Source organism: Elaeis guineensis, chromosome 4 (assembly GCF_000442705.2).
Source record: "Elaeis guineensis isolate ETL-2024a chromosome 4, EG11, whole genome shotgun sequence".
Lineage (NCBI taxonomy): Eukaryota > Viridiplantae > Streptophyta > Magnoliopsida > Arecales > Arecaceae > Elaeis > Elaeis guineensis.
Window position 1 is genome coordinate 30,308,946 of NC_025996.2, and position 9,680 is coordinate 30,318,625.

The 9,680-nt window shown below is 36.6% G+C and overlaps 1 pseudogene; it reads left to right on the plus strand.

Annotated features, from left to right (window-relative positions):
• On the plus strand, positions 1–608 carry LOC140857357 (uncharacterized; annotated as a pseudogene).
• Positions 609–9,680: the final 9,072 nt, after the last annotated feature.

Here is a 9,680-nt window from a genome sequence, read left to right on the forward strand (position 1 = left end):
ACTATGGCTTGAACGAAGCTTGTTGCTCTTTCCTTCATAGTGTTGTTAAGCATCAGCCTCACTGAGGCAAGCCGATCGCTGACATCTGCTAGTGGAGGAGGTGGTGGTGGCGGTGGAGGAGGTGGAGGTGGTGGTGGCTCTGGGAACGGCTCCGGATCTGGCTATGATTTCGGATCTGGTTATGGTGAAGGAGGTGGATCAGGGTCCAGTGGTGGAGGGTATGGAAGGGGTGGCTGTGGTGGCAGTGGTGGTGGAGGAGAAGGGGGAGGGAGCGGTTCAGGCTACGGGTCAGGGAGTGGATATGGCTCCGGATACGGGTCTGGAGGAGCACATGGTGGAGGGTATGGACGCGGCGGAGGTGGCGGCGGCGGCGGCTCAGGCTCAGGATCGGGCTCCGGGTCTGGCTATGGTTCAGACTACGGGTCTGGATATGGGAGTGGGGGTGGGGGGCACCCATAATGCATAGACCTACAACCACCGAAGCCCAGCATGCATGCATGCTAGATTACGTGCATCGCTCTCTGTCAGCTTTCTATACTGTAATTATATGTATGTAGTAGTGAATAAAATAAAAGGGCTTCTGAACCTCGATATTTGCCTTGCTGAATAAAAGAAAAATTATGGATGTTATTTCCCAACTATCATGTCCTCTTCGAGAAGCCAGCATTTCTCTCTCTTTTTTTTTTTTGAGAGGGAAACAGAGAGAGATTTTTTTTTTAATTGAACTTGAGAGGTCTAACGTGATTTTCATGACCTGAGATGATCTGATCCTTAATGATCAAAGATCATTGCATTTGATAGGCCATGATCCAATCGATTAAAGATTCTTAGATATCTACAAATAACTTGTTTGGTATTTTATGAAAATCTAACATCACTAACCATATAATACCAAAACTATCCTCATACATTCTATAAACATATATTTATTAATCATATAAAATATATTATAATAAAATAGTAATATATTTTTAATATATTTATTATTGATATATTCTATAAAAATATATTTATTAGTCTTATAAATTATTAATCATATAAAAATATATTGATTATTATTATAGAATTAATCTTTAAATTATATTTATAGTATATTATTTATTAATACTGATATTTATTTTGATTAAAAAAATAAGATAAATAGTAGTAATATATTAAATAATTTTATTATATAAGTAGATATAAACTACAATAAGATATTTTCGCTCTAATAAAAAATTATCATTAAATCATAATATGAGAATAATATGATTAATAATATACTATAGTCTAATATATATTATAAATATAATATATAATATCATATATATATAATATTAATATAATATATTAACATTATATTGATATGTCAATCTTTTTTCTAGATCGAAGGTTATTTTTATTCTCAAATTTTAGTCCAAGATCACTGTCCTGAGATAATCTTGAATTCTCAATCTCAATAAGATACTTTCACTCTAATTAAAAATTATCATTGAATCATAATATGACAATAATATGATTAATAATATACTATGATCTAATATATATTATAAATATAATATATAATATCAAATATATATATATATATATATATTAATATATATATATATTATTAATATAATATATTAACATTATATTGATATGCTAACCTTTTTTCTAGACTGAGGGTCATTTTTATTCTAAAATTTCAGTCCAAAATCACTGTCCTGAGATAATTTTGGATTCCCAACCTCAATGACAAGCATACTATAATTGAGTTATGTGATGATTTGAGAAGTGGAGATGATTTAGGATTACGATCATCATGGTACAATGAAATACGGCGATCTCTTCATCTTCGTTCATATTATCTTTGATTTTGGATGGATCACCCTATACCAAACATCCCCTAAAGAGTTAATTTGATGGATAAATTATAAGCAGTCTAACATGGAACGAACTACTTGAGTTGAAGACATTGAACGAACTACTTGATTGCTTCAACTCAAGGTCTGGACCAAGTTACAAATAATTTTTGTACCCAAAAGAAGTTGAGAATAATTTCAAAGGCTCGATTTAAGTGCACAACTATGTAAATCTTACGCTATATCCTCAACTAGGCTCGTGCTACAATGCATTTTGAAAATATTTAACAATAGAAAAGGGTAGCCCAAAGATTATCAAACTCATGGAACTACTTTCAGCACAACACAATATTTGAATTTTGATGTGCTAATGACATACATCACACATGATTTGCGAGCTATGCTGGTCTCACTGTGGGTTCAAGAATTGATGTTCCATTGGGCCTTCAAATGGTCTAGTGTTTGATTGGATCCAGTCCACTTCCACCGATAATCGGGTTGATCGAACGTAGCAGTCTAGGTCCAAACGCCACACGTTACAAATTACTTCTAATCACAATGTACTTAGTTTATCAAAGAGAAATCCTTTGTACATCGCATCCAGTATAGAAAAAATATATGATCCCATCTGATTGGACCATATAGCTACCACTTTTCAATACATATTTAATATCTACAGTTCTATTTTTTCATTTGAAATTTTGAATGATGGAAATATCTCTCTTCTTCTGAAAAAATTATGACATCCTACAGTTAAATTATAACCTTTTGCACAGAAAATCATAATTTGGCCACGTGATATCATAAGGAATGGAAGGGATATTTTCGTCATTTAAAAATATTATAAATTTTTAATGATGAAAAAGTTGTTTCTTCTTTATGACTTCTACAAAAAAAATTATGACATCCTGTGGAGGAAGTTATAGTTTGATCGTAGGATGTCATAATATGGTCATAGAATGTTATAATTTTTTTTTAAAAAAAAGATATTTTCATCATTCAAAATTTTAAATAAAAAAATAAAACTGCAAGTATTAAATGAGTATTGAAAAGTATCATAAATTTTTAATGATAAAAATATCCTCCCATCTTTATGACTTCTGAAAGAAAAATTATGACATCCTATACAAGAAGTCATAATTTGACCGCAGGATGTTATAATATAGCCATAGGATATTATAATTTTTTTTAAAAAATAAAAAATATTTTTATTATTTAAAATAAAAAAAAAATATAATTGCAAGTATCAAAATACATGTTGAAAGCGATGGCTACATGACTCAATCAAGTGAGATGGTGTATTTTTTTTTTTACACCAGGTGTGGTGTACAAAAAATTTTTTGTTTATCAAATAACGAAAAAATGAAAGCACCTCCAATCTAAATATATTTAATAAAAATTTTGATTATTTTCAGTTTGGCATTCAACCAGAAATATTTGGGTTCTGGATCACAGCTATAAGCAATTGTATATTCTAAAAGATGTTGTAAATAAAATAATAATTATTTATCATAATTATAAATATAAAATTAATTATATTATATTAAAAATATAAATTATATAATTTTATAAATTTATACTGCTTTACAAGTATCAAAATTACATACATATAAAAAAAAATCATGTGAGATCCTCCTCGTCGTCCTCCTTTTGCTCCTGTATGTCCTTTCCAACAGCTGGTGGATAAGAGCCGGATGTCCCAACATCCTATAACAAAAAAAATAAAATATTATTAATAAATTTCGATACAAAAGTGTATATGTCGATACTGAGATGTATATTTTGATATACTATTCTGATTTTGGAATAAATTATTTCTACACGTTCTATTCGATGATACCGAGCTATAGACAACCCTGACCCATTGATCGGATGGTTAGATTAAATTTTTATCCTCTAGGTCTCCTTTTTAAACTCAAACCTAAACATGTGAAGCTTCTAAATATAAAAATTTAAAATAAGTAAAAAAAATTATTAATAGATTTATCTGCTGTAATGGTTGTGACAACGAGCCTAGTTGATCGCGTAGATGTAGGTCCCAAAGAATTTCAACAACTGTATCACGGACGATATTTTGGAAGTTCTGAGGTCACTAGCTCCAAAGCCTCTGTACAACCTCCTCTATATGTGCATCACCCACATCTGAGTCATCGAGGTCAGAGAGGAGGACGTCGAAGAGTATCGAGCTGTTAGAGGATCGAAGCTGTGATCGAATCCTATAATCCAGCTCCTACTCACCCCTTCGGAGGCCCTGAGCCATCCCTTAAGGTCAAAGAGGGGCTGAGAGGATGGATCCTCACTGTGCCGTGATACAAGATACTCCGCATAATCCGCCTGTATAGTTTAAAAATTCATTAGTCCATATATATCAGTATATATAAAAATTTGATAAATAATGTTTTAAGTTGTTATCGCGATCTATCAAGATCTGGGATCTAAGTGATCACCAGTCCTCCTAGACTGATGTGTGGCCTTCCATATTTGCAGCTATCTTGGTGTATGACCCAACTATTGTGTCTACAATAAATAAATAATAAAATTAAATTAATTAAAATACACATATGATCAATTCAATATGAAATTATTTCAAGTATACAATTTTTATCAATCTATGGCCACAATATTAATTTATACCAACAGAGCCGACGGTGTGCTTGATCGGATCCTGCTGGATGGTTTGATTTTGTCGTATCCTCTGCCGCCTACCAGAGTACTCTTTAGTATTCCACCGATCACAGAGGGCCTCTTATATGTCCATTTGCATCCAATGATTTGTGTAAGTCTTCCAATCGAATGGTGAGTCAGAATTGGAGTGCTTTATGACGGATCACCTAAGGTTGTATAGCCCATCCCGGAGCCTAAGTGTGGTCACCTCCTCGAAGGTCTGACGGCCAGCCTCTTCTTTCTCAGAAATTTCAAATCGATAGTATTCCTGTAAATAGAAGCAAGCATATATTAATAAATAGAATATAAACCAACTGTGAATTTAAAAATTAAACACCTTTGACTTATCAGGAACATCTTTTAGGCTGCATCACGAGCCCTTGACGGCCAATAGGAGAACTCGTTCACCGCCCTCGGCATCAATTGTCAGATGATCTCGATAACTGCACGAGACAGTCCAGGCTCTCTAAATATGCTATAAAATTGATTTTGAATAATAAATGTTAGACTCTAAAATGACTAAATTTTAAACATATTCAGTGAAGATATAGTACTTACGAGCGATGATGAGACAGCTCGTTATCACACCTTAATAAAAGATGCAGATGAAGAATTATATCCGGATTGTACAAAATTTTTTAAGATTTCTTTTCTTGTACATTTATTCCATTTAAAATATTTGAATGGATGGTCTGGAAAGAGTTTTACCATGCTGCTCAAGTTATTAAAGGATGCATTTCTAAAAAGCACTCGTTTACCACCATCGTATTATGAAGCCAAGAAAGTAGTAAAAGAATTAGATCTTGAATACGAAAAGATTCATAGTTGTCCGAAAGATTGTATGTTATATCAGGATGAAAATGCTAATCAAGAGTCATACAATGTATGTGGAGAGGATTAGTAAAAGCCGTTGACTGGGGTCTCGATGTTAGGTGGCAGCCAAAGTAAGTCCAAAGCAGTGTTGGAGAGGGTCAAATTGCCGCATTTTGCAGCCATCAATCAAATCAATGTTTATTATTTTCTTTTAGTTGACGATATTAACAATAAGATCCCAAAATTACAAACCAATCGACCATGTATTTGACAAATCATTGATATATATATATATATATATATATATATATATATATATAAGGAGAGGTTGCTTAAAAGAGAATTACAAAAACAATATTCGGAGGAGAGATCTATTTTCAGCAATGAATTGGAATGGGTCCATTATTACCATTTCAAATGAGATGGATATAATATAATTTTGAGACTATAAGGAAGTAAATTTGTGATTTTTGGATGCCTAAAATACATCTATTTTCGAATTTCTCCTCTATTTCTCACTCAGTAAATCTAACAAAATCGAGGCAGCTAAAACCTCCACAACCTTACCGTAAGCAGGTCCTACAAAATCTACGTTAACAAACTTTTATCCTCTCTTAGTTCTTGCGACTACCACTATACGAATATCCCACTGCAAAATCTAAAAAAATTAGCCCTTAAAAAATATAGCATATCGTTAATCCATATTTGCCAACAATTCATCACAATTGGCGGAGCTTGAAAGGCAATTAACTCTAAAATCATACTAAAAAATATACCATTAATAGCATATGCCAGTGATCACCTTGACTAACAACAAGTAGATCCAAAAGAAAACTTATTTCTAACTACATACAACATGTGTCCGTGATCACCGCTTTGAAGACCCAAAAGAACTTGATTCTGGACTCGAATGTTCATGGTCATACTAGTGATCATCAGTCATTACATCCATGCCAAACCAAATGTTCTTAGTTACATATCAAAAATAATTTCTTCAAATGTGAATACATTTCAAACAAGATTTGATGGCTCTTATTAGCGATGGTATTTTGCCATCACTAATACTAACCTTAAAAATATCCCGTCAGTTTCTCACTTTTCATTTTCGCTCATCTCACCATCTTTCTCCTCTTCCCCCTGCCTTCGGTCCTCTTCTTTCCCCCATCGTCGGATCCTGCTGCCCCAAACCATCGTCTTCTCCCCGAGCCCTCGGTCATAGGATCCCACTTCTTCGAGCCCCCGGCAACCTCCTCGAGCCTCCATCCACCAGATCCTAAGCCCCTCGACTGCCTCCCACCTCCTCGAGCCCCGACCATCTCTCCGAGCCATCAGCCCACCTCCCTCCGGTCCCATCCCACCGTCGGAGCCCCAGACCTCCTCCATCCACCTCCCATGCTGTCGGAGCCACCTCGGATCCGGCGTCCCCCGCTTCCCTGAGCTCCTCCCTTCTTCCCGTCCACCTTTCAGAGCTAGTGTTCCACTGTCCGACCTCCTTTTTTATTCCTCGCCCCTCCCTTTGCCGGATCAAACCCCTCGTTGCCTCCCCCTTCTCCCCCCGCCCCTCCCCTTGTCGGATCGGACCTCCCACTACCTCCCCCTTCTCCCCCCGCCCCTCCTCTTGCCAGACCGAACCTGCAGCGGCCTCCCCCTTCATCTACTGCCCCTCTCCTTGTCAGATCAAACCCCTCACTGTCTCCCCCTTCTCCCCTCTCCCCTCCCCTTATCGGATTAGACTTGCGACCCCACCTCCCTCCTTCAGAGCGCCTAGCCACCAGAGTGCCGAGCCGTTGGAGCGCCGCACCATCGGACCAGCACCATCATCACACTGTGCCATCGCCACACCCCATTTCCATCTTTTTAAATTTTAAATACTTAAAATTAGATTTATCTCATTCTCATAAATTACTAATATTTGAATTTAATTTAATAATATTATTAATTTTAATAATATTATGAATAATATTATTTAAATTAATATTATTTTGAAGAGACAGAATCACTCCGAAAAACTCTCCGACGAAAGTAGCCCTAAAGGGACAGCAGGGGTTTGAGGCCAGACCAGCTCTGGCCCACTCATCTATTTCGATGGCAGCTGGAGCAACTCGATGATTAGATTCTAGACCCTAGGCCCGGTTCGAAGGAATAAGGAGGAAGTAATAAGGATAGTTTAGATAAGAAAAGGATATGGTGGAATAATTGGATGTGACTCTATTATTATCTTTTAGCTTTTTGACATATTTTTAGCTGACAACAGATTTTTTTATAATCAGTCACAAAAATGACACTTTTTTATTATCTTACTAGAATAGTTCCATTTCATTTCATCATAATCATTATTTACAAGAGCAAAAAGGCACTACATGCATACAAATAGAAAAAGAGAAAACACCATGCAAAAAAAAGGGGGGGGATGGCAACATTCCATTAGACCAGCGATAATCCATCAACACTAAGGCTAAGATCTAGGACAAGGACCATTTGATCTTCATCAACTGATGACGTCCCATTCGACTGGTGATGATCCATCAACTCCAAGGCTAAGATCCAGGACAAGGACCATCTAATCTTCATCCAAAGAAAAGGCTCTAGCCTCCTCATCACTATTATCAAGGCGGAGGCGATGCAGAACGAACTTCGGCTCCAGGCACTGGATACAGGCTTTGTAGTCCTCAAAATCCTGGATGAAGCTGACGGCGGAAGCATCGAGAAGCTCTCCCTTGAAGGCCTCTGAGGCCTTATAACTCGCAATACAGCAGAATTGAGCCTCTTCAAAGGCCTCAGCAGCCATGCCCTGATAGGGAGCTTTCATGTAAGTGGAGGACCCTTCTCCTGAAACTCTAGGAGGGGGAGAGGGATGAGCAATCTGGGGAGACTCCGACAACCTGCTCCTCACCAATCCTGGTTTTCGCCATCTCCATGAAAGCCCGACCGTTTTGGTCGCATCCTCCACCTGTCGTAGCATTACTACAAGACAGGGCTATCGCAGTGGTTCGGAACCACTGTCGTAGGTCTATGGTAATAGTTGTTGCAGCGGTTATGGTAATCGCTGCCGTACACGGGTATAGCAGCAGTTATTAAACCGCTGCTAAAACCGAATCTATCGCAGTGGTATATAGCAGCGGTTGGTAAATCATTGCTATAGCATCTATAGCAGCGGTTCCTAAAATACTGCTATAGCTTCTACAGTAACGGTTTATGAATCGCTACTATAAATCCTCTAGCAGCGGTTAGAAAACTGCTACTATAACTGTTGCCGTAGATTGTGGTAGCAGTTATTGAATCGCTGCCATAATCTCTCTAGCAGTGGCTAGAAAATTATTACTATAACTGCTGTCGTAGATTATGTTAGTGGTTATTAAACTACTGTCATAGATTATGACAGCGGTTGGCATAGATATATGACAGTGGTTGGCACGGATATGGTAGTGATTGCATAATCGCTACCGTAGACTATTGGACAGCAATAAAAATATAAATTTATTTTTTTATTTTTTTATTTGATAAATATAGTTCAATATATAATTGCTCAAATTAAAATTTGAAAGAACCAAAAATTTCACATAAAACTCAATAATAATGCAAGAATATATCTCAAATAGTCAAATTTTATTACTGATCAAATTATATTATAATATGTTTCATCTAAATTTGCTATATCAAAATATATCAAAAATAAAAATATATCAAAAGTTCGTTACATCTAAATCCTCCTTTCTAAGCATCTCATCATCATCAGGAGGGACTGGAGCATAGCTAGAGCAAGAGCTGGAGGAGCTGGAGGAAATGCTAGCCAACATGTCCTGAATGCTTAAAAAATAAACTCTAGGATGAGCGGAGAGCTGTGTCATCATAGTGGACATGACACTCTTTAGCTGAGATGCATGGTCCTCAGCCAAAGATGCACGCTCCTGAGCCTGAGTGGTCTGCACCAAGACCTCATCAAGCTACTCCTGACTGACGATCCTGGAAGTATGTGAGGAGACACTCACCTCAGACCAATAGCTCATCGACGTATGTCCGGACCTACAACGAATTCTCCAGAGTGCTCAGGTCTCAAGATCTGAAACAGATAGTCATGGGGGCTAGAGGTGTCTGGGCCATCGCTTGCAAGCACATCTAACTACTCCTGTAATTATAAATTCAAACAAAATCTCATAAGAAATGCTATAATACTAATCATATTTTAGTTATTACTTACAAAAATCCTTCTAATTATGACGTTCATCGGCCTGCCCTTCTTATTCGTATGACTGGATCAGAAGATAGCGCTACAGGTGGGCATCAATCCCTCTCTCATCAGCTATAACAATCAATCAGCTTGTTAGAAATATATAAAAAATAATAATTTAATATAAACTAAGGGTTAGAATTCATTACCTC